Consider the following 27,700-nt stretch of genomic DNA (forward strand, 5'->3'; position numbering starts at 1 on the left):
ACCTCCTCTTGATGACATGGTCTATCTATAACAATATCCACAGCCTGTTTCCAGTCATGCGACCGGGTCAGGAATGGAATGAATGAAGCTCCATCTAGCGACGAGGGTAGGAATCTTGCCGGCTGCCGAAGCCTGTCGCACTCCTCTGGGGCAATGATTAATAACTGGCAAATGAAATAATATTGGAGAGTGTTGTTGAAATAAAAGATGACAGGGAAAAACGGAGTAACCGGGGAAAAACTTGTCCTGCCTCAGCTTTGTCCAGCACAAATCTCACATGGAGTGACCGAGATATGAACCACGGAACCCAGCGGCGTGCTACCACCTGAGTCACGGAGGCTCTTGACCTGGTCTACCTATGGGATCTAAAACACTCTATGATATATCCACATTCCAAAGGCTGCAGTCTCTTCACTAACGAAGACTTTATTGCTCATATCGACCAGACCAAATTGTGTCCCATATCAGTTATTTTACGAGCCAGTAAATCTAATGACACGAAACTGACGCGCCTTCAAATACCACCGGACTGAGTAGGGATCAAAATAGCCAATTAAGGCTCAGAAGGCGACTCCTAAATTATTATAATCTATATCATACTGCTACATTTACCGAGCTCGATCACTGCAGTCGCTGAAGTGTGGCCAGTGTCTAGTAATCGGGGGATAATGGGTTCGAACCCCACTGTCGGCAGTCCTGAAGATGGTTTTCCGTGGTTACCCTTTTTCAAACCAGGCAAATGGTGGAGCTGTATCTTAAAGAAGGCCACGGCCACTTCCTTTCCACTTCCAGTACTTTCCTCTCCCATCGCCGTCATAAGACCTATCTGTGTCGGTGCGACGTAAAGCAACTTTAAAAAAATACTTTCAACATTATCGTAGATTTATTCCGACTCGTTGGCTGAACGGTCAGCATACTGGCCTTCGGTTCAGAGGGTCCCGGGTTCGATTCCCGGCCGGGTCGGAGATTTTAACCTTCATTGGTTAATTCCAATGGCCCGGGGGCTGGGTGTTTGTGCTGTCCCCAACATTCCTGCAACTCACACACCACACATAACACTATCCTCCACCACAATAACACGCAGTTACCTACACATGGCAGATGCCGCCCACCCTCATCGGAGGGTCTGCCTTACAAGGGCTGCACCCGGCTAGAAATAGCCACACGAAATTTTAAATTTTTATCGTAGATTTATGTCTATGAATGGTATAGATTGGTTCTGCAACTCTTTCTCTACAGTATAAAGTGTAATTAATATTCATAAAATACACATTTCTAATTATAGGCTGACTTCTGTAAAATATTGAAATTGGATTCCTAATATGAGATCGTGCTTAATTTGGGGTGACAGAAGTTCCTAATATGGGACTGGGTTTCTAAGGTAAATACATAAACAAGTACATCTGCAGACAATTGCACAGAGTAATGCATTTATTCAACAGGATCGATGGGTGCACAGACTCAACGTTCTAGGTTCAAAACCCGACACGGTTATACATTTGCTTTCTGTTAGTGTTTGAGCATTCTTATCTTTTTTTGTCCATTTTTTCTTTCCCCACACACATTTCGCAGAGATATCTGGCTGAAGTATCACTTGCACAAGCCGTGCGTGTCCGCTTCAAACATTACCTACACCTTACCCAGGTTTCTCCTTGTCGGTCTCCGAGGGAAGGTCTGCACAACAGAGACACTCCACATCTTCATCTCCACTTTCGTTCCCCCAACCGTCTTCCGACTCCAGAGGGGTGCTGTCGTAGTCTTCTTTGGATGATGAAGATTCAAACGCAAGGTTTTCTGTCCTTTTCTTTATTGTTGTTGTTGAATTTCATTTATGTGAAGTCAGTTTTAAAGCTTGTTTGGCTTTCGGCAGGGCGGTGGCGGCAATCTTCGATTTCTGCAACATGAGCTGAGCTTTGTACGGTGAACCTGTAATATCGCAAGATGAATTTATGTCTCTCAATGTGCTCGTCTGTTTATTCATCGTTGGTATATAAATAAATAAATAAATAAATAAATAAATAAATAAATAAATATTGACATTGTATTATTATTATTATTATTATTATTATTATTATTATTATTATTATTATTATTATTATTATTAGTATTATTCAGCTAGTTGTCAGTTGTTTTGCACAATGAATAATCGGAAATCATTCTAATAACATTCATATCAAAAGAAACAACGCGAGTTTCCTAACAAGGGGTACCCCATAATACGCCCTCACTACCCCATAATAGGGAACTTGCCATGTTGGGTTACTCAAGCTTCTAGCTGAAGTAGAATTGCAGTTAGGGGCACCATCTAAAGCAGCAACTGATAGCTGCATGTTCGTAATGTCATTGAAAAACAATCGTTGCAAGCAAAAATTACCTTCCTACGGGTGTGGGCAAAAACATCAGTATCAACAAATTATTTCGAGGTGCGATCTATTTTCTTCAATTCACTATAGCGGTCTCTAATGCAAGAATGAGGGAGCGTACGGCAGAATGCGTTTCAGCATGCGCCTTTGTAGTTCGCTAAGTCACAACGCGATTTCAGTACCTCTCGGCTGAGATATTGAAGTACCCCTTAATAGGAACCACCCCATATAAGGTTATTTTCCTCCATACATCGCAACATTTCTGGGGTGTGTGATAATTGCAGTGGTTTAGCTGCTGGCTTTCTACCCGGATAGCTTACGCACGAATCCCAGTCGACCCCGGGTTGGAATTTTCGCCTGAAAAATGGCGTGGCATCAGGAAGGACATCTGACCTTAGATCCCCGGCCATAATCAAAATGAACCTGGGCGACTCCAGCGACCCCAGAAATGCCTGCGATAAGCTGAAGGAGGTGCTTTTTCTTTTCATTTTTTTAAATGTCGTACCGACACAGATAGCTGTTATGGCGACGATGGTAGGGATAGGAAAGGGCTAGGAGTGGGGAGGAAGCGGCCGTGGCCTTAATTAAGGTACAGCCCAAGCATTTGTCTGATGTGAAAATGGAAAACCACGGAAAACCATCTTCAGGGCTGCCGACAGTGGGGTTCGAACCCACTATCTCCCGAATGCAAGCTCACAGCTGCGCGCTCCTAACTGTACCTTTCTTAATGTTGTTTCCAGTGTATCGACCTTCCTAGATATCATACAGTAATTTTTGCAAGTCAAAATGCTGTAGTTCTTTCAAGAAGGATTTGGTGTTCTTTCCTTGTGAGGGAACTCCAAAGAAGCACGCCTGCTTCGCTCGTAACTCCTTTTGAGGAACCCGTTTCCAACGGAACACAGGTGCACAGACTGATATCGACTACCGCGTTTGCGGTCACCTTTTATGTCCCCACCTGCTCTCCCTTTCTGTCGGCGCGTCAAGATTTCCCTTCTTTTAATCTGCCTCCAGAGATCGCGGGTTGGCACTGTGCACGGAATAACAAACAGCTTATCAGGAGCTGGATCCCATTAGCTTCCTCAGCTTCAGCAGACTCGGGAAATGATATACACTGATGTCACCAAAGTGACCAGAATATTTTCCGAAGTCCCTGAAACAGAGACTAGAAATCAAGTTACAGGTTTGTATGGCGTAAGAAGGTTGGCCCCCAGTTCAGTAAGCACGGCTCAGGTATGGCCCAGACGAATGGTTGACCAAAAGAACATACCCAAGTGCGGCCTGGGATATTTTATCACAGTACATGGTCCACCGTGTGGTCCAATGCAAGAACTGGGCAGAGTTCAACGCTTAGAAAACTCCGAACAACTAATGCTTGTGAAATATTGCATTCAGTCAAAAGGGATATTTTCTCGTTTATTTCACAATATTATTCACATTCTATTCCGCCTTTTATGCTTGGCACATTTAAACGAAGTCAATAGTAGCGTTTATATTACCCTCACAGACGTGTTTAAATTGTAAGTGATGTAAAATAAACTTGGTGTACGGTACTTTATTGCTGACTCTGGTAACCGTATCCTAATAATAATGTTAATCAAGATGTTTTAAAGTGAAAAGATATTAGTTGTTGTCTCTAAAACAATGCTGTTTGGTGATACAGGTTTCGCAAATGACTTGTATCTGTGTAAAGTAGAAATTAGTAGGCTATCTATATATTTAAAAAATGTATGAAAAATAAAGTCAGTCAGTCCGGCCATTCTATCCGGTCGATTTCCTTCATTCTTTTTTTAACTGAAAGGTATTCATGCACAGATTTGTCATCATGTACTATAAATCACTTAACTTCCGCCTTCCTCAAATTATTTGATTTTTCAATTTTTTGTCTCTTTGAAGCAATCATATCTTTGGTTCTAATTCAGGTACGGAGTTCGGTTTAGCCTAAGAACACTCAGTGGATCAAGCTCTTTCATTTCAGCTCTTAACTATTCAAATTGGTGGATTCTGAGGAAAGTTATGATTGCACATTCAATTTGACGTCTCATTTCTTCAACATTTTTTCTCATTGAAGCAATCATATATTTCGTTCTAATTAAGGTACGCAGTTCGTTTCGGTCTAAAAACACTCAGTGGATCAAGCGCTTTCTTTTCAGGTAATAACTACTTAAATTGGAAGATTCTGAGAAAAGTTATGACTACATCTGTCTCCATGACGAAGATCTTTGAAGGACTTGCTAACAGTTCGGCGCGTAGTGTTGTTTCAAGGAACGTTTAATTCAATTTCTTTGAGTGATGTATTTTCAAGTGTTTTGTTGACATAATATTACATTCTATTACCACAGCAGATCATGTGCTTTATTTCATTAACTCGAAACTTTGCAAATACACAAATACGTCCGTGAGGATAGTAACGAACAACACCATATTTTGTACATTGCGGGCGGAGCCAGCGGGAAACTGCTAGTGTTATGTGAAAACATACTTTCAATTATTGCAAATGTTTTGCTACATAATTAATGGAAGGCAATGAATCATTCTGTTGATGTCACCAAACTTGTGTATGGGAAGAGAAAGGTACAGACAGTTTAGCAAGGTAACAAAAAATCCTGATGTTAATTAAGGGATACCAGTAACAAGGGGAAATTGTTATACTGGAAGTAAATTATATATATGCAGCCTACGTGTGATTACTTCGAGGGTTTATAGGCCGTCACTGTAACCATGTTATATACACTTCTGCATCACATAACCATCTATGATTGAATCTACTCACATCATATTATAAATATATTAACACACTGCCCATTTTTATTACTCGATAGTAGCAATATATGAAACCGAAACAACATAGTTTACTTATTGCGGTATCTTAAACATGTTTGTGTAGAGGATATTAATTCCGTAATATTACTGTCCATTGTTCGGTGTACAGTCCGGTGTATAAATATGATTACGTGTACAGGTATAACATTTATTTAGCCACCAATCTTTATTATTTGAAAGTAGTAAAGTATGAAAAGAAACCTACGAATTTTTCTTTATTTTGCTGAAGACTTGGCTCTTATCATATATTTTTTTCACGATAATTTGCGCGTTTTTCATAGATTGCCGATTGTAACAACTTGATATGTGTAAATAATTAAACATACAACAATTTTCTCTTAGTTTAGTTGAACATGTACCGTATGTATGCTGGAGCATTATTCGATCCGTAATATTATTACCAGGTGTATGCATAAGTTTTTGCCGGTTTTTGTGGTAAAGAAAACACGTAATTTGCAAGGGAAATTCATTTTTCTGTTTATTCAAAATATTGGTCATCGGCTTCTACACATTTCGCCGATCTTTCATGTACTGTAAATTATGAATGCCATGCCAGAAAAGCTGCTTGTCTTTTGCGGCAAACCATTCGTCGAGCCAATTTCCAACTTCTTCGAAATTGCTGAAGTGCTGTTCTGCGAACGCGTGCCCCAAAGAGGTGATCGTCAGATGGTGCCAGGTCGGGGCAGTACGGTGGGTGCGGAAGTATGTCCCATCCAAGCGATTTCAAGGTGTCTTTCACTGGTTTTGCTGTGTGAGATGGTGCATTGTTGTGTATCAAAATCACTGCCATATCTTCCGGCCCATTCCGGTCGTCTTACGATCAATGCCTGATTTAAATTAATCATTTGTTGGCAATAGCGTTGTGCATTAACGGTTTCGCCGGGCTTCAAGCGTTCGTAATACACAATACCGCTCTGGTCCCACCAGACACAAAGCATGGTTTTCCTGTCACGCTTAAATTGTCGAAACCATGTCTCACATGTTCTAATCCATGGAGCGTGTTCTCCATTTGTTTCTACCAGCAAACTATCTCCGGCTCCATGGCTAAATGGTTAGCGTGCTGGCCTTTGGTCGGAGGGTCCCGGGTTCGATTTCCGGCCAGGTCGGGGATTTTAACCCTAATTGGTTAATTCCAATGGCTCGGGGGCTGGTTGTGTGTGGCGTATTCAACATTAGAAATCATTCTAGGTAAGGCCCCCATCTTCACAGACATGCGGGTCGCCTAATAGGCCTACTACAAGAAAAGACCCGCACCAAACCTCTCCGGAGGCCAAACGCCATTATTATTATTATTATTATTATTATTATTAACAGCAAACGATGATTTTCCACAGCCTTTTTCTTTTGATTAAATACGAAAAGCACTGCGTGCTGCAAATGTTCCAGGCACTAATGTCGACATGATCACCGAATGATACAACACACAGGTTAGTGTTTGGCGGACTCAACTTGTGTGTTGGTAGGTTAATGTTAGACGAACAAACTGACGTGTGTGTCAAATTCATACGCTGCGTACTGTTCGGTGGCGCAATCTCTTAGTGAAACCGGAAAAGGCTTATGCATACACTTGGTATTTGTTCCTTTCCTTGCAAACTGCTGTTCAGCCCTCGCTGTGAAATATGACTGACAACAGCAATAGTTACAGTGTTATCAAGTCTAACACTTCGACTTTCTACTAGAATCGACCATGACATAAATCTTTCCTCGTTATGACTCCGCCGCAAACCACGGAAAACCATCTTCAGGGCTGCCGACAGTGGGGTTCGAACCCACTATCTCCCGGATACGAGCTCATAGCTGCGCGCTCCCAACCGCACTGCTAACTAGCCCGGTGATTGAAGATCTGAAAATGATGACGATGATGCTTGTTGTTTAAAGGGCCTAACATCTAGGGTCATCGGCCCCTAATGGTACGAAGTGAGACGAAATGTAATGACAAAAAATTCATCCACTGACCAAAATTCAAAACGTGATGAAGAATGAATGGGTGAGTATGAATTTAAAATAATCAGCGGATCTCACTCACAATATCGAAAGTTAAAAATAATTCCAAAATCAATCCACTGACTAGAATTCAAAAAGACGACGGTGAACGATGATTATGAACTTAAAACAATCAGTGGTTCCGACCCGCAATGCCCCACCTTCACAGAAACTATCTTAATATCTTGAATGATGGAGCGCTCTTACTTAATGCAGTAGAGGGATACATTCATATTATTGAAAATGAGAAACGGATGCTGTGTGGGCAAGATAGAAAGAGGCAACATGGAAGGAAATTTCAATAAAGCCAGTTGCGAATAACTGACCACTATAAAAAAGCGTGCGAAAAGACAAGGACAACGCTAAGAGTACAATTACATGTCAATTATAATACCGTTGTTTGTTTTTACGTCCTACTAACTACTTTTTGACGGTTTTTCACAATTTCATGTATTGCAAAGAGTAACAGGGTGCCCATCTATGTATATGAAATAAGAGTTTTGTCTGTACATTGCTCAGAATTTAAAAAAGATCGTATTTCTGTATCAGTCGTGTCCACAGTAACAAGGAAATGCATTTTTTTAATTTTCCGTAATGTCTGTCTGTCTGTCTGTCTGTCTGTCTGTCTGTACACGCATCACCAGAAAACGGCTGAAGAGAATTTAATGAAAATCGGTATGCGAAGTCGGGGAATAAGTCACTACAATCTAGGCTATAAATAATTGTGAAATGGTAGTTTAGGGGAAGGTCTAAAAGTTAATTCTGAAATATTTATGTTATTAACGGTCCTATTTTGATGAAAATCGGTACGCAAAGTTGAAAATAAGTCGCTATAATCTAGGCCGTAAATAATTTTATTCACGCTGAGTAAAATTGCAGTTTAGGGGAAGGACTAACATTGAATTCTCAAATATTTGTTATTAGTGGTCGTATCTTAATGAAAATCAGTAGACAAAGCCGGGGAATATGTCGCTACAATCTAGGCTATAATTGATTGTATTCACGCTGAGAAAAACAGTAGTTTAGGGGAAGGCCTAAAATTGAATTCTCAAATGTTTATGTTATTAGTGGTCCTATCTTAATGAAAATCGTTTTTGTAATGACCTATGTTGACCTCAGTTAGGAAAACCACAAAGTCAGTCTTTCTAAGAATCCCGTAGCGAAGCACGGGTACATCAGCTAGTTAAACAATATACTGCAATCTACAGTAGAGATTATCTGTAGGTAGTACATATTATTTGGTATACAGAGGACAACTGATGAGTGTGACTTACCTAATGAGGAGAGCTCATGGTTGAAACAGCACGCCCAGTCTGTAAACACAGAAAAATTAGAATTAGAACTATATTAGATATTCAGTATAAATCTATCATTACAATAGAAGGTCGGGATATAATTACCTGAATAACCGAATTGCGCGAAAAGTGTATTTAGCTTTCCAATATAAATACCTATACGGGACCACGATATATTGATATCAAAACGATAAGAAGGAGTTCATATCTTTGAAAGAATGAACGAATCGGTGTAAAATGGGGAACAGACCTGAAAGATGGGAAAATACACAACGAACTTCAACAACTCTGATAGGATGGACTTCATTTTATTAATTGTCTATTTTCAGGAGGAGGGGGTCGCGGTCTCAGATTTGCCGCCTCTGATTATGATCAAAAGCAGGACACGTTACCGCCAGAACTCAGCCAGTAAACGAAATAGGATGTAATAGTGACAGGGGGACAGAGTAAGAAGATTTCGTTAAACAGTATCAATCAAAATCAAATCAGTCGACATTGATCTGCATTTAGGGCAGTCACCCAGATAGCAGATTTCCTATCTGCTCTTTTCCTAGCCGTTTCTTAAATGATTGAAACGAATTTGGAAACTTATTCTACATCTCCCTAGGTAAATTAATGCAATCCCTAACTCCCTACCTAAAAACGAATATTTGCCCCAATTAGTTCTCCTAAATTCCAACTTCATATTGTGTGATCTTTCCTACTTTTTAAAACACCACTCAGACTTATTCGTCTACTAATGTCATTCCACGCTATCTGTCTTCTGACAGATCGGAACATACCACTTAGTCGAGCAGATCGTCTCCTTTCTCCCAAGTCTACGCAGCCCAAGATTTGTAACGTTTTCGTAACGCTACTCTTTTGTCGGAAATCACCCAGAACAAATCGAGCTGCTTCCCTATGATTTTCTTTTTCCAGGTCTCGAATCAAGTAATCCTGGTGAGGGTCCCATACATTGGAACCCTACTCTAGTTGGGGACTTACCAGAAACTTATATGCCCTCTCCTTTACATCCTTACTAAAACTCCTAAACACCCTCATAATCATGTGCAGAGATATGTACCCTTTATTTACAATCCCATTTCTTATATTAACACCCAGGTACTTACTGTAATCCCCATTACGAACTTTCAGCCCATCAACGCAGTCTGAGAGGACTTTTCTTATTAGTGAAACTCACAACCTGACTTTTAACCCCGTTTATCATCATACCATTGCCTGCTGTTCATCTCACAACATTGTCGAGGTCTTTTTGCAGTTGCTCACAATCTTGTAACTTATTTATTACTCTATACACAGGGAAGCCGGCCTTGACAGCTTAAAACAGGGGCCACCCAATGAAGCGACTGCATCAGTTAGACCTTACAAATTGCTGTCAGGACAGAGCGACTATACTTTATAGCTGACCTGAAAACTCCGTATTGTGGAAAGAGTATAAGCGCTTCTTTTGAGAACTCCATATTGTGGAAAGAGTATAAGCGCTTCTTTTGAGAACTCCGTATTGTGGAAAGAGTATAAGCGCTTCTTTTGAGAACTCCGTATTGTGGAAAGAGTATAAGCGCTTCTTTTGAGAACTCCGTATTGTGGAAAGAGTATAAGCGCTTCTTTTGAGAACTCCGTATTGTGGAAAGAGTATAAGCGCTTCTTTTGAAAACTCCGTATTGTGGAAAGAGTATAAGCGCTTCTTTTGAGAACTCCATATTGTGGAAAGTATACACGCTCGTGTTCTCCCTCTTCATGTAAACCACTCTCGTGACTACGTGACCTTGTGATTAAGAATGAGTAGCAATCACAAATAAGAACAACGGTACTTGGTGTACGACGTAGGTTGGGCAACCTTGATGTATTATTCATGACGACACAACACTGAAATATCGATATCTTGAACAACGATCACCGATTCCGAAAATAGACACCATAATGACAAACTCAGAGGTAATGGTTTCTTTTCTGCAAGATGGTGCAGCAGAGGAAATGTCTCCCACCTTTCATTGTTATAATATTATGTTCTAAATGTCAGAAATGTCAATAAACGCAATAGGTGGTCCGGGCCGAATAATTCATACAATAGAGATCCCAAGTTGGCGTGTTCGATCCCAACACACAGGGAACTGTTTGGGTTACACCGGACACATGTCAATGGAATTTGGAACAATGATCAATTGACATACCCTGAATTTAATGGTAATAATTGTTTTGCCGTAAAATCAACTGTAGTGTTATAATTTACATACAGACACCAAGCAAGATGGCCGTGCGGTTAGGGTAGCGCAGCTGTGAGCTTGCGTTCGGGAGATAGTGGGTACGAATCCCACTGTCGGCAGACATGAAGATGGTTTACCGTGGTTTCCCATTTATACACCAGGCAAATGCTGGGCCTGTATCTTAATTAAGGCCACAGTATCCAGTAATCGGGAGATAGTAGGTTCGAGCCCCACTGTCGGCAGCCCTGAAGATGGTTTTCCATGGTTTCCCATTTTCACACCAGGCAAATGTCGGGGCTGTACCTTAATTAAGGCCACGGCCGCTTCTATCCAATTCCTAGGCCTTTCCTATCCCATCGTCGCCATAAGACCTATCTGCGTCGGTGCGCCGTAAAGCAAAAAAAAAAAAAAAAAGCCACGGCGCTATCTTTCCAATCCCAGCTCTTTCTTATTTTTGCCTGGTGTGAAAATGAGAAACCACTCAAAACCATCTTCAGGGCTGCCGACAGTGCGGTTCGAAGTCACTGTCTCCCGAGTACAAGACTTTTGGGTACTGCTGTCTTAAAGGACCATCCTTCCAAGTTTCATTGTACCGGTTAGTTCCAACACAAACAGTTCCCTTGTCAGTTTGCTGGCATATGAAGGTACTCAAATACTATAGCCTTGTGACGGTGAACTTACTAGCACGTAAACGAACTTCTACGGGACAAAATTCCAAGACGTCAGTGTCTCAGAAAACCGAAAGAAGTAGTAGTAGTAGTAGTCAAACAGCTTAAGGAAAACCGTGAAATGAGACCTGAAACATTTAATTTCGATTTCATTGTAGATCCGCACTCATGTCTTTACTATTTATTTTATTTCTATTAAAATTAATAAATGATTTTTGCTAGTTGTTTTACGTCGCACCGACACAGATAGGTCTTACGGCGACGATGGGACAGGAAAGGGCTAAGAGTGGGAAGGAAGCGGTCGTGGCCTTAATTAAGGTGTGAAAATGGGAAAACACGGAAAACCATTTTCAGGGCTGCCGACAGTGGGGTTCGAACCTACTATCTCCCGAATACTGGATACTGGCCGTACTTAAGCGACTGCAGCTATCGAGTTCGGTAATAAATGATTAATACAAGGCATAAAACTGTATTTATGCGAGCAGTACAAACCAAATGACAGTTTAAATCGTCGAAGAGAATATATAATATGGGTAGTTACGAAAATCGCGCACAAAATTTAGAATACTGTAGAAATTAAAGTTCCTGATTGATGGTGGTGATTATTGGTGTTAAGTGAAAGTATAATGAAATGTTCATCCCCTCGCAACTCTTAAACATTAAACAAGGGGGGGGGGGAAGAGGTCCAACGATTTGAAGAATAAAAATACAGGCAAGGTCCATGAAGGATTAGAAAAATGATCATTAGGCCCTGTAAATCGGAAACCATCAGAGTCGGAAGGGAACAAGAGTTGATCAAGGGTGGTAGGATAAGAAAGATGAAAGTGAGGAGTCAAAAGTGGAAAGCAACGCTCAACTTACTTTCGATTACTCTGTAGCCACTCCAGTCTGATGAGTAGTGACACAGTTGGGAACACGCGCTGGAAATACTGACAAAAAGTCTGTAATCCTGAATCGTGTAGGAAATAAATTAAAATAGTTTCATGAAGAAAGCAATACTGGTTCGTCTGAAGGTATTCAAAGAATAATAACGCTGTTGTTCTGTATGTAATTAATAACACTTTGTGAAAATGTAACACAGGCTACCTTTCATAAGACATCAAATCTGAGAGCAATTAGTAATAATAATAATAATAATAATAATAATAATAATAATAATGTTAGTGGCTTTACGTCCCACTAACTACTTTTACGTTTTCGGAGACCCCGGGGTGCTGGAATTTAGTCCCGCAAGAGTTTCTTAACGTGCCAGTAAATTTACCGACACGAGGCTGACGTATTTGAGCACATTCAAATACCACCAGACTGAGCCAAGATCGAACCTGCTAAGGTGCGTTCAGAAGGCCAGCGCATCAACCGTCTGAGCCACTCAACCCGGCGTTTGAGAGCAGTTAAACGAGAATTATAGCTACTCTTTTGTGCACAATGTACATGATTATACTGAAATAAGTTTGCTAACAGATTCACTATATTTTTCGGGCAGTAATTCCAAAGAAAAACAATTAACAAAGACTAAGGCCGCTGTAATGAGGGAGTCTCAACCATGTAATCTGAGCTACAAAACAACTCATTACGCATTATATACTGCACCCGTCCACCTCCCGAGTCCCAGACTAGCATTTATCTCAGGGGTGTCGGTTCATTATTTAAATCATCAAATATAAATATAACGGCATAATAGAACACGGGGATGAACGGAGCAACTTAAAATTAAAAGGGGGAAGGCTCGATTGTAACTTGAATTTAAGGACTCCATGATAGGACTAGGAAGTGACTGTTACTTTAAAAAGGGCATCATCTAACTACAATAAAAAGATTATGAGAGTGGTTTCCTTTGAAATAATTTGCCAGAAGGAGCGGTTTATTACGCCATTTGACGTATAAAACTTTGATACACGTGGCAACAATATTTGAATTTACACACATGTTACATATATAAATCACTTGCCATACCGCAAGTGGTATCAATATCTTGCTGCGTTGCTTCTGAAATAAAATGACATTTTGGAGGTATAATTTACGGATCGATTCCATTTGAATCGAACCGTTACTCAAGGATATAGCTTCCTTCTATCGGGAGCCCGAGCATAACCCATGTTACGGTCGGCTTCCCGATTTAACTAAGATGATGTACTCCGGCTATATACATTTTTCCGAGACCGGTACTCGGACTGGGTAATGTTTCTCGTGAAGTGCGAAAACTGGATTCCACGGACAGTCCCTATCTTACGATATCCAGCTGATGCCATACCAATGAATTAGCATATACATATTATTTACATGTGATCTGAATTGTTTCCAGTTAGCCTCAGTAGACTACTGACACAGATGAGATAACGAGAAGCGGTGGGAAATACCGTGCCAGTGACCCCCCTCGCATCGCGAGCGAAGTAAACAAACACGCAAGTATGACTGTAACATCGTCCCGTACGGAAACCGTACAATAACGCGGTAAAAAAAAATGATTCTAATATTATCACTCTCATTGTTCAACATACTAATAGAGGGATGTTGTTACCAAATAATTTAATTCACGATATTATCATCCTCGAAATTATTATTATTATTATTATTATTATTATTATTATTATTATTCCTCAACGGTTCCTGGCACTGTCACGTTGATTAATATCGTCATTATTATGCGGGATGCAAACACCAAGTGGTTATTACTGTTATTATTATTATTATATCCCTCTCGTGGTTATTATTATTATTAATGAATAGGTGACCCAAGATATTATTACTATTCACGTCACTTAAGAGGTTATTATTATTAATGGACCGGTCACTTCCGCCAAATTATATATTAAGATATCGGTCGCAATTACAAATTAATTCACTGATCAACCAACGACATCATTACAGTTATTATTATGACAATTATTATTAATCCGACCGCGGTGATTTAACATCGTCCTTACATTGTTATTATTATCGGTTGCATATTCTCAATTAGATTCCCGTTTAACATCGTTATCAACGCTCATTTAATTAAGGCGGTCCAATCCTTTATCTGCAATATTTATTATTATTATTATCACGACATCATGATTGTCCTCACTCGTTATTACAATGAATACAATATACGACCATTTCTGTGGAATCTGAACTCTCATTATCCTTAGATCCGTTGTATCTCAACGAATAACTGTGCAGTCTATTTATTTCGTACATGCTGTCACGGGTTCGAATTCTACCCGCTGCGTAACTCAGTATTTCTCTGTGACACTGCCCGTACATTTTACACTCATATCAATATCCTAAGTGTCTCTCGTACGGAATTTATTTTCCTCTCTATCTCAATATTCCTCGATTCATTTATTTATTCCTCACAGAATTATCAACTGACTTATTTATTCATTTCGGACATCGTACGACCTTTTATTATCTGACTGCAAATTCTTTCACATTTTCTATCTCATTTGGATCTATGCCTTAGTTCATTCTCCACAAATAATCGTAACATCTTGAAATTATATTTACCAAAATTTGACAATCATGGTCTCGTAATATTAGCACTACATGTTCCGGCTAATGAATCGCAACTTCAAAACGCGACATTTATACGTTAAAAAAAATATTGGACCGTAATTTAAACCACACGTTCATTAACATGTACGGATTATTAACACCGATCTACATTTCAATATTATTAATCGATCAAATTAAGTTATCACGCACTTTAATTCCAAATTAAAACGACCTCCCGTCATTAAATGATTCCCAATAAACTCAACACTTGATCATATAAATTATTATTATCTCCAAATCATATTAAAAAAAATATCTTCACAAAAAAAAGTAGTTATATTATTTATTTATTATTATTATTATTGTATGTTAGTATGTTCAGTCTTCAGCCCTAAGGCTGGTTGGATCCTCAACAGCTCTGCCATCAGCTGTCATAGATGGCCTAGGCATCACTGAAGAGGCGTACTAGGGAAATGAGGAGTGAGGTAGTTTCCCGTTGCTTTCCTCACCGAGCCAGAAGCTGCTATTACATATCAGTCTGCCAAGCCCACTGAAATGCATGCACCAACTGACCCTATGAGCAACGTTTTCACAGCATTCATAGCAGGGACTGGCTGCACAAGGAATGGCATTACTAGCATCGCTCATACCTCAGTCACTTTCATATTGTCAAAGCCAAGGATAAGACAGAGACAGATCAATGAAAGTAACAAAATTGCTCTAGCCCATACCAGAAGACATAGTGCGCTGTAAACACTAGGTCCTGCCAGCAAAGGCATATTATTATTATTATTTAAAAAAAAAAAAAAATAAAAAAAAAAATAATAATTTCGCCTGTAATACGGTAGTCCACTCTTAATATGTTTAACGCATAACCCCTTTTACAAATTCAATTTATTCTGGCACTAAACACTCCAGATATGATTTACTTGGAAATATTATATTAATCGCATCTCACAAATTTAACAACTTCACTTTGAAAATATGACCATATTAATTTCAACAAAACACACTTGGTATGGCGAAGCTGGATTTTCCTTCCATGTCATTAAATGGCTCGTTAAAATGACAAAACATAAAAGCACATATCGGGTCTTATTTAACTAGCATAATCAAAATCAAATGTAAAGAAAATTATCGACTACAAAGAAAATAATGAATGCATGCATGACTTAACGTACTACACTATATATACAAATTTACATCTCCAACAAACTGAATACATAAAAGACCCGATTATTTACATTATTATGATTTACTACTGTCCGTGCTACAAATTTAGGATGGGGTCGTTAAGCGACCCATCTTGTTACAGAAGGTAACCAAGTATAATCAAATTATTCCCATTTTTCCCATCACGATAACATTTCCCAAATATATTTTACAGTTTAGTACTCATCTTAGTTATCGGTATTCCATTGCAGCTTTGCAGACGAGAGGCTTCATCCAGCCCCTCTCTGCGTTTTACTCCTCCATCCTTGATGGCGTAGTTTCACAAAAAAATTTCCTGGCACATTATTATTATTTTACACTCATATCTTGATTACCACAAACCTTCACCATTTACTACGTTAACACTGTATACTTTAATTTGGATACAACAAATTTCTATCCTAGACCCAAGAATTTAATATATTTACACTATTTAATCTTCGTCCACCTACCGCACGATGGACCTGGACACGTACGACGAGGTGTCAACTATTTCGCCCGTCGCGATACGCCCGATTTATACGGCATTCTTGACGTGTTCATTACATCGGTTCGGTATAGCTGAGTACAGGCTACTACTTCCTTAAAGTACTGTTCGTCACACAGTCTATTATGTACGTACTTATGGTGATATATTTTATACTACTCTCTTGCAGGGTAATTACTTTACGTCACTGATTATTCATAAATAACAAACACTATCCTACGTTAACTATTTCCAAATTTAACATGTTGCTTGAGCGCGATCACACTTTACAAACACTGGCGGATACTCGCGCCATTAAATGACTGTACGTCCGTAGAATTCTAAGTTACCGGCGACCAACAGTTCAACTCCCGATATTCAATTCACGTGTGCTGGCGACCGTCAATTCAGCTCCAACGATTCAAGACAAGTGTGCTCTCGACCGTCAATTCAGTTCCGTATATATGGATGAAGCCTTTTTCCCGCGGATTTGTTGACGTCATGCCCCTTAGGGAGGGGGTGGATTTTTAACATCGGTACTTGCACTCCGAATTGGAAGTTAAAATTTACATCAAATTAATCCACTCCGCTAGCATATCTGCTGGATAAAATATGAACTCCTGGTGATCACAGATTTAGGAGATATGGGTGGATTTCGCTCCTCACATTTCGCGCCTTCGTAAGCGTCCCTGACAACGTGGTCTTCGTTCAGCCAATGAGATTCAAGTTGTCTGGTTTCCAAGAAATCCAGCCTTCAATTTATTTAATTTGCCATTAAGTATTGATTATTTTTCCATGCATGACCCCTAATAAATTCATTACATTCATCCGCGTACTCATATTAATTTATTACTGAATACTTTTGTAGTTACGAAAATATCTCATCCATCATTCCTTAAGATGGTATCACTGAGTCTCCCATCAAATTTTTACTATTGGCCGGCAAGCGGTCACGTGATTTAAATCTCCACCTGCTCGAACTTAGGCTAGCGAACGTACACTCAGCCGCTGTACTTTTCCATGAGGTCATGGAATTTCCGTCCTACCAAAAATATCCCAAGGTCTTACTCATGTGGTGGGTTTTCTTTGTATGACTCTCCCCCTTCCTCTTTCTGACCAAGACTTATTTGTGGACTCTGTATTTACTTGTACGCCAACTAATGATATTCCCTGCTGTGAAGTAGCTAAAAGTTGTCGTGTTGAGCTAATCCGTCAGGCTCCAGTCTGTCGTCCTTCCTTCGCTCTGATTTCGACATTACCTAAACGAAATATTTTCAAATACACTCCTCTGTATTTCAATAAATGTATCATATTATTTTACCGATCAAATCATGATTGATTATGGGCCTAAGTCACTCGGGTTCATCTTCCTCTTGCCCAGGTAAAAAAAAAATCTAGTGAGCATCATGAGATTTTTTTTTATGATGTGTCCATATCATCACTATCATGATTTGACATTGGATCCTCTGTTCTGCGACGGCTATTGATTTCGTCTCTCAACATCTGGTTCCTGACCCTTAACTCCTCGTTCTGTCTTTCGATATCATGGATCGCATTGACAAATTCCTGCACGTCTCTGTCTATCTCTCCACACTCTGGACATGGCCTTGCTTCAATTGGTGTATGGATTACTTGGACTTCTTCTTCCCTTCCGTCATCTTCTTCATCCTCTTCTTCGACATCATCTTCTTCCGGCTCGTCATCTGCTTCCTCTCGTTCATCCTCTGCTTCCCTGTGGTCTGCTGGCGTGTGGTACAGCTTTAAATTTGCAGCGTTATAGATGTTCTCTGAACTTCCATCCAAGCTCTGAACTTTGTAAGCATTGTTGTCATAAGTTTGTATAATCTTGAAAGGGCCCACGAACAATTTACAAAACTTGTGGTACACCTTCTGCTCTGGGTTAGACACACTAGGCTTCTTCACTAGAACGAGCTCGCCAACCCTCAACGGACGGTGGAATCGCTTATTCCTCAGCCTTCTCAATCGTCGTTCTGCTTGTGCCTCCAAATGTTCCCGTGTCTTTCTGATACAAATTTCGCTGGATACGCGTGGATCTACAGGACATGCTACTGCATCGTGCCATGGCCTGGCCGGATATCTGTTAAAGTGAACCACTTCCGGTATCTGTCCTGTTGCTTCGTGGATCGTGGTGTTAATACATTTAGTTATAATGGGCACCACGTCAATCCACCGCCAATGTGCCTCGGAACAATAGATCCTGCAAAATTTTGCAATCTCTCGCATGATCCTCTCTGATGGATTCGATTCGGGATGGCGAATCGAACTAAGTACATGCTGAATGTCTAGTTGTCGTAATTGATTTGCAAACGCAGCAGATGTGAACTGACTACCATGATCAGTAAGGATCTTCTTAGGCTTCCCCATCTGTGGAATGATATGTGAAGTAATTCCTCGTAGTACAGTTTTAGAATTTGCCTTTTGCAGCGGATACAAGGCTACTAATTTAGAGAATACATCTAAACTAACAAGGATGAATTGGTTTCCCCTACGGGCCTTGGGGAGTGGTCCGTACAGGTCCATTGCGAATATCTCGCGGGGTTCAGTAGGTAACAGTGGGCGCGGAGATTGCTTAAGTAAGTATGGATTAGGTTTAATCCTTTGGCAGACGTCACATGATCGTAGTACATTTCGGACTGTTTGGTTCATCTTGGCCCACACGAATGTCTCTTGGATAGTTGCCAAAACCTTCCCTATACCTCCGTGTCCAATGACCCGGTGTACATGGTTGACTACCGGTACTTGCATTTCAGATGGTATGACTATGCGAAGTTTCGTGTGTTCCTCATCCAAAAACTTATGAAGAACCCCATTCAAATAATGGTAGCTCGCTGATAATTTACTAGCTCTGTCATACTGTGGATTGTCTGGCTGCAATATTTTGTTAAAAAATTCTATCATCAAGTTAGTGAACCCATCTCTCTTCTGTATCGCTCCGATGTCCTTCAGATTCCTTAAGACTTCCTGATCCTCTTCTATCAACTCAATTTGGTGGATTACGACTTCCTCCGGGTTTGGATGTCGACTCAATGTGTCTGCCAAAATATTGAGTTTCCCGGGGCAATGTTCGACTGTTAGATCAAATTGCTGGATAAATAATGCCCAACGGCTAACCCTCTCGCTTGCCATATTGGTTTTCATAATGAACGTCAGCGCTTTGTGATCGGTACGGATAACAATCTGAAAACCATACACGATCTTCTTCCAATACTGCAACGCGCTTACGATAGACAGCATTTCCAATTCTGTGATAGTGTACTTTATCTCATGCTTCCGCAATTTCCGGCTCATGAAGGCAATATAGGTTTTTATGCTTGGATCATCGGGGTTTTCCTGTAGTAACACGGCTCCTATACCTATGGTTGAGGCATCTGTTTGAATTATGAATTTGAGACTGAAATCAGGGTATCCGAGCTTAACATTATGCAGTAATCGTTGCTTGGTCTGAGCGAACGCCTCATCACAAGTATGGTCCCACTTCCATCGATTATTTTTCTTAAGTAAGTCTTGCAATGGTGCTACTACGGTTGTGTAATCAGGGCAATGATCAGCGAAGAATTGACACATTCCAAGGAACTGCCGAACATGTTTTACTTTAGTAGGCTTAGGAAACATCCTAATGGCCTCAATTTTGACTGGGTTTGGTCGCACACCATCTCCATCTACAAGGTGACCCAAAAATAACACCTCCTTCTGACAAAAATGTGATTTCGATAGGTTGACCTTGAAGTTATGCCTTCCTAAATCGGTGAGGACTTCATTAATATTTTCCAAGTGTTCCGAAAGTGTTCTTGTAGCTACCAAGATATCATCCACATACATGATAGTCGCCTCTTTGACCTTTGGACTTAGATTGCGGTCAAGAGCTCGAATGAGAACCGAACCCGCATTCTTAATACCAAACGGGAGACGATTAAAGACATAAGTCTGTTGATCGAATAAGAATCCCGTCAACAACTTAGATTTAGCTTCCAACAGTATATGATGAAACGATGACGTCAGGTCAAAAGTGGTAAAATATTCCATATCTTTAAATCTCTTGAAGATCTCTTTAATAGGCGGGGCCTGCTCATACTCTGGGACTAATCTCTCGTTGATAGCACGTGCATCAAGGCAAATGCGCACTGATCCGTCCGGTTTCCTTACTATCACTAAAGGATTTAAAAATGGCGTCGGTGACTTCGATATCAATCCACTTGCTTCCATTTCTCTAATAGCTTCGCGGACTTGGGGATAGAATTTCTCGGCAATTGGATATAATTTCTTCTTATACGGGGACCAATCATTCACATTTAATTCGTATTCAAAATTTTCAATTTTTCCAGGTTTTGAGCCAAACGTGTCGCTATGCTTTGTTAAAATTTTGAATAAATCTTCCTTCCCCTCGGGACCTATTACAGCTGCATTAACTTTATCTGCTATAACCTTCCCACAGTTGATTTCACCTTCCTGCAATTCTGCCGCAAATAGTTTATAATCATCATAGGTCATATGATCATCCGTCTCACTCATGACACTTTCGTCCGTCCTAAGCGGATTCACGACTTCGGTGTTCCAAATTTCTTCATGCTCTCCTATCTCCGACTGAGGGTTCATGGTTGTATCCTCAATACCTTCCCTGTGCTTAAACCTGACAGAGTTATTTCCCATATCAATCACAGCCTGGTATTCAGTCATAAAATCGGCCCCTAGGATCAAGTTATAGTTGATTTTATTCATGATAATAAATGTATGAGCAAATTTTGAATTTCCAATTTCGATGTCCAATAATGCCTGGTTCTTACATATGACGGATTTATCCGGGATAATTCCACGAATCTTCAAATTTGAAACTGGGATAATCGGGATGTTTACTTTGGATTGTAGTTCATTTAACAGAACTTGGGATACTACTGATACGCTGGCGCCTGTATCAATGAGTGATCGAACCCTCACGTGGTTGATCCTAGTGTATATCACTGGTAGTCTCTTAATTTCCTTTGAAATTTGGATTTCGGGGTCGTCAATTAATTCGTCAGAGGTCACAACCCATGTATCGACCTCTGCGATGATCCATTCTTCAGTTAAAATTCGGCGTTTTTTTTTTCGCCCCGAGCCGTTCTTCAGATTCGAACGTCGGTGCATTCGGGTTTAGGTCGCTGCCCCCTTTCCTTGCTCTTTGGAATTGCAAGCTCTCCGCTCCTGTCGCTTCCTCATCACGGCCTCGATCATGGATCGCCTCCTTCCATTTTCTCTTGTTCAGCTCTTCTATGTACCGCCTAGACTCTTGGTATCTGTCATCCTTCTCTTGACGAGATCCTCCCTGGTAATATCTCGGGTTCCCTTGATTCCTAGCTGGATACGGCCTGTAATTACTTCTCTGGCATCCACGGTATCCCCTGTCGGCTCGAAAGTTCCCTTGGTTGGTTTGCCGGTTGCCTTCCGCAAAATTCCTTGGTCTCGTCCATTGTCGCGGCTTCCACTCCGTATTATATGCTCGACGAGGTTCCGGATCAGTACTAGTTCCCTGGTTCTTCGTACTAGTGGTCTTCGGTTCGATTGTCCGTTCGATATTATTCACCTGTTGGTCCCTGCTCCTAATTTGTCTTGGGTTCGAATGATGCGTTGTGAGGTCTAATTGACGTAATAAAGCCTCCGCATCGACAGCTGTCTGGACATTTGACGCTATCATCATTCGTTGGACCTCGAATGGCAATTGTTTTCCAATGGCGCTAATCAATTCTGTTTCGCTCATTGGATTATCAAGCTCCCGTAGCTTGTGAAATTGTGCCACAAAATAATCAGAGAATTTCGTGGGTGAAGATGTTGCATATCGTCTGGAGTATACTTCCAGCCTTAACTCCTGTTGTTCCTGAATACTCCAGAACTTTTGGAGAAAAGCCCGCCGAAATCCTTCAAAATCTTCAAAAGTATACAAGAAAGCCCTGAACCATACAGCTGGTGCTCCGTCTAGGAATTTCTCGACCGTTCGCAGTTGTCGCTCTACTGGTATCTTATTCTCATTTATATAACCGGCGATTTCCCGGATGAAACCTTTCGGGGTGATATGCCCACGGGCATCGAACTTTGGTGGCTTGTCATCAGACATCTTAATGACGTGTACCACCGATGTCGGGACAGCACTTGATGACGTAGACGACCCATCTCTGTTTTCAAACTTGAAACCGTGTGTATCAGCATGGGATAGGCCTCCTTTCTTATGAATCCCCTGGTTATCATGGGGTTCGTATTCGCGATATTGGAGGTTAAAATCTTGGCTAGACGCTGATGGTTCCAACCTAGCCTTCAACATCTCCAAGTCTTTTCGGATGTCATCCATTCCGTCGGGATTACAACTGGCTATTTCTTTTGTGCCGGAATTTTGCCCATTATACGCCTTGCATTGTTCTAATAGGCGAACTTCCGTGTCGGCAAATGATTGGCCCTGTTCGATTAGATCTTCCGTCCGCTGGAATAACGCTAAGTTTGCGTCTTCGCACTTAGTTATTCTCTGGCTACGGTCTTCTAAATTTATAGTTAGTTCTTCGACTTTGTTTTTCAGTCCTGCTACGATGACAAGTGTACGTGCGGCTTCCCCACGTAACTCGTTCATGCCCTTGTCATGCTTGTCCAAGGTGCCAGCTATCTGCGCGCATTTTTCTTCTACTTGTCCCCGGACGATGTCATTCTCCTTCCTACACTCATCCCGAATTTCCTCTATGTGTGATTCTATGTCTTTTTTATCAGTTAATCGCAGAGCGGCGAGTTCCTTGACACTAGCGTTCAATTTTTCCTTAATTTCTGCGCGTTCCATTTGAGCCTCATCTCTAACGCGGTCAACCTTTTCATTAACGATGGTAATGTACGCATCCATGTGCACTTTTAATTCGTCTTTCGCGAAGTGACATGCTTCCTGGACTTGAGTTAATTGGTCCCTAAGTTCCTGTCCCATCGCTACGCTCGCGGCCTGAACTGCATCTATTTGTGCCTTGAGTTCTGTTTTATTAATTTCACACGCAGCCTGTACTCGGTCGATCTTATTCTCTAGTGAAACACTCGCAGCCTGTACTTGGTCTATTTTGTTTTCTAATGAAACACTATTAACCTTCATTTGCTCAATAATTTCCTGTTTATCTGAAATCCTATCAGCCCGCATTTGTTCTGCGAGTTCCTGTTTAATCGAACCATTATTAACCTTCAAAGCTTGCATTAATACCTCTAATGTGATCGCTTTCACTTCTCCCTGTCCTTCTACCACTATGTCCTGGGATCGCTCCCCACCGTCGTCAGACATTATAACTTTTCTTGAGAAAGCAAAAGGGCCGATCGGCCTCTCGCCTTGCTGCACACGAAGGAATACGCTATTGGGTCTAGGCCCTATCCTATGACATTATACCCCTACACTAACTTTCATTTAACAAAAAAAAATTTTGCCTTTTAAACTTGTTTACATTTGCAGGTCATTCACCTTGAATGCTGGCTTGCGCCTAAGATTCCACAATAAACCGCTCCAATATAACAACAACAACAACAACATTAAAAACAACGGTGAAGTTGGAAATCTCCTGCCCTGAAATACGTTAATTTTAATTTATACCATCTCAACCTCTTTTTAAATAATAACTTGAACTGGTGCTCAGTAATATTTTTACCATTTCAAGCCTTCCTAAACAACTGTTTATAATATTCATCTCATGTCCAATGACATTTAAATGGAGTCCTGAATTACCAAAATAATATTAAAATTCATATGGGAAAAAGAGAAACATCAAATCTTCGAGCTTATTGAATTTTGAATCATTGCCAAACTTGAAGAGATTAGCAATGGATTATAATAATACACTAGTCAAATCTAGCTCCGTTCGAAACTAACCTTACTCTAGCATGATATTACGTTACAAGTGAACACACACTTGACCGTGATGCGGTCATCAATTAATAAAAATCAAAAATTAAAAATATAAAATTTGGAAAAGAAAGTATAAAAATATAAAAATTTTACAATTGATTAGCAATGATATTGGCCTCTCTGCCGTTCTTAAAGCAACACTTTGCCGTTCTTAAAGCCCCACTTTGGGCCAGCCATTTTGCACCCGTCCACCTCCCGAGTCCCAGACTAGCATTTATCTCAGGGGTGTCGGTTCATTATTTAAATCATCAAATATAAATATAACGGCATAATAGAACACGGGGATGAACGGAGCAACTTAAAATTAAAAGGGGGAAGGCTCGATTGTAACTTGAATTTAAGGACTCCATGATAGGACTAGGAAGTGACTGTTACTTTAAAAAGGGCATCATCTAACTACAATAAAAAGATTATGAGAGTGGTTTCCTTTGAAATAATTTGCCAGAAGGAGCGGTTTATTACGCCATTTGACGTATAAAACTTTGATACACGTGGCAACAATATTTGAATTTACACACATGTTACATATATAAATCACTTGCCATACCGCAAGTGGTATCAATATCTTGCTGCGTTGCTTCTGAAATAAAATGACATTTTGGAGGTATAATTTACGGATCGATTCCATTTGAATCGAACCGTTACTCAAGGATATAGCTTCCTTCTATCGGGAGCCCGAGCATAACCCATGTTACGGTCGGCTTCCCGATTTAACTAAGATGATGTACTCCGGCTATATACATTTTTCCGAGACCGGTACTCGGACTGGGTAATGTTTCTCGTGAAGTGCGAAAACTGGATTCCACGGACAGTCCCTATCTTACGATATCCAGCTGATGCCATACCAATGAATTAGCATATACATATTATTTACATGTGATCTGAATTGTTTCCAGTTAGCCTCAGTAGACTACTGACACAGATGAGATAACGAGAAGCGGTGGGAAATACCGTGCCAGTGACCCCCCTCGCATCGCGAGCGAAGTAAACAAACACGCAAGTATGACTGTAACATCGTCCCGTACGGAAACCGTACAATAACGCGGTAAAAAAAAATGATTCTAATATTATCACTCTCATTGTTCAACATACTAATAGAGGGATGTTGTTACCAAATAATTTAATTCACGATATTATCATCCTCGAAATTATTATTATTATTATTATTATTATTATTATTATTATTATTCCTCAACGGTTCCTGGCACTGTCACGTTGATTAATATCGTCATTATTATGCGGGATGCAAACACCAAGTGGTTATTACTGTTATTATTATTATTATATCCCTCTCGTGGTTATTATTATTATTAATGAATAGGTGACCCAAGATATTATTACTATTCACGTCACTTAAGAGGTTATTATTATTAATGGACCGGTCACTTCCGCCAAATTATATATTAAGATATCGGTCGCAATTACAAATTAATTCACTGATCAACCAACGACATCATTACAGTTATTATTATGACAATTATTATTAATCCGACCGCGGTGATTTAACATCGTCCTTACATTGTTATTATTATCGGTTGCATATTCTCAATTAGATTCCCGTTTAACATCGTTATCAACGCTCATTTAATTAAGGCGGTCCAATCCTTTATCTGCAATATTTATTATTATTATTATCACGACATCATGATTGTCCTCACTCGTTATTACAATGAATACAATATACGACCATTTCTGTGGAATCTGAACTCTCATTATCCTTAGATCCGTTGTATCTCAACGAATAACTGTGCAGTCTATTTATTTCGTACATGCTGTCACGGGTTCGAATTCTACCCGCTGCGTAACTCAGTATTTCTCTGTGACACTGCCCGTACATTTTACACTCATATCAATATCCTAAGTGTCTCTCGTACGGAATTTATTTTCCTCTCTATCTCAATATTCCTCGATTCATTTATTTATTCCTCACAGAATTATCAACTGACTTATTTATTCATTTCGGACATCGTACGACCTTTTATTATCTGACTGCAAATTCTTTCACATTTTCTATCTCATTTGGATCTATGCCTTAGTTCATTCTCCACAAATAATCGTAACATCTTGAAATTATATTTACCAAAATTTGACAATCATGGTCTCGTAATATTAGCACTACATGTTCCGGCTAATGAATCGCAACTTCAAAACGCGACATTTATACGTTAAAAAAAAATATTGGACCGTAATTTAAACCACACGTTCATTAACATGTACGGATTATTAACACCGATCTACATTTCAATATTATTAATCGATCAAATTAAGTTATCACGCACTTTAATTCCAAATTAAAACGACCTCCCGTCATTAAATGATTCCCAATAAACTCAACACTTGATCATATAAATTATTATTATCTCCAAATCATATTAAAAAAAATATCTTCACAAAAAAAAGTAGTTATATTATTTATTTATTATTATTATTATTATTTAAAAAAAATAATAATTTCGCCTGTAATACGGTAGTCCACTCTTAATATGTTTAACGCATAACCCCTTTTACAAATTCAATTTATTCTGGCACTAAACACTCCAGATATGATTTACTTGGAAATATTATATTAATCGCATCTCACAAATTTAACAACTTCACTTTGAAAATATGACCATATTAATTTCAACAAAACACACTTGGTATGGCGAAGCTGGATTTTCCTTCCATGTCATTAAATGGCTCGTTAAAATGACAAAACATAAAAGCACATATCGGGTCTTATTTAACTAGCATAATCAAAATCAAATGTAAAGAAAATTATCGACTACAAAGAAAATAATGAATGCATGCATGACTTAACGTACTACACTATATATACAAATTTACATCTCCAACAAACTGAATACATAAAAGACCCGATTATTTACATTATTATGATTTACTACTGTCCGTGCTACAAATTTAGGATGGGGTCGTTAAGCGACCCATCTTGTTACAGAAGGTAACCAAGTATAATCAAATTATTCCCATTTTTCCCATCACGATAACATTTCCCAAATATATTTTACAGTTTAGTACTCATCTTAGTTATCGGTATTCCATTGCAGCTTTGCAGACGAGAGGCTTCATCCAGCCCCTCTCTGCGTTTTACTCCTCCATCCTTGATGGCGTAGTTTCACAAAAAAATTTCCTGGCACATTATTATTATTTTACACTCATATCTTGATTACCACAAACCTTCACCATTTACTACGTTAACACTGTATACTTTAATTTGGATACAACAAATTTCTATCCTAGACCCAAGAATTTAATATATTTACACTATTTAATCTTCGTCCACCTACCGCACGATGGACCTGGACACGT

General features: G+C 39.7%; 1 protein-coding gene across 1 annotated transcript in view; it reads right to left on the reverse strand.

Moving 5' to 3' along the window:
* The window catches only part of LOC136866342 (platelet binding protein GspB), a 549,318-nt gene that overhangs the window by 456,853 nt on the left and 64,765 nt on the right, over positions 1-27,700 (reverse strand). Inside the window, exon 2 of the mRNA XM_067143204.2 lies at positions 8,441-8,479. The gene's annotated coding sequence lies outside the window, so the exon portion shown is untranslated. The remainder of the gene's footprint in view (positions 1-8,440; positions 8,480-27,700) is intronic.

Source organism: Anabrus simplex, chromosome 3, assembly GCF_040414725.1.
Source record: "Anabrus simplex isolate iqAnaSimp1 chromosome 3, ASM4041472v1, whole genome shotgun sequence".
NCBI lineage: Eukaryota > Metazoa > Arthropoda > Insecta > Orthoptera > Tettigoniidae > Anabrus > Anabrus simplex.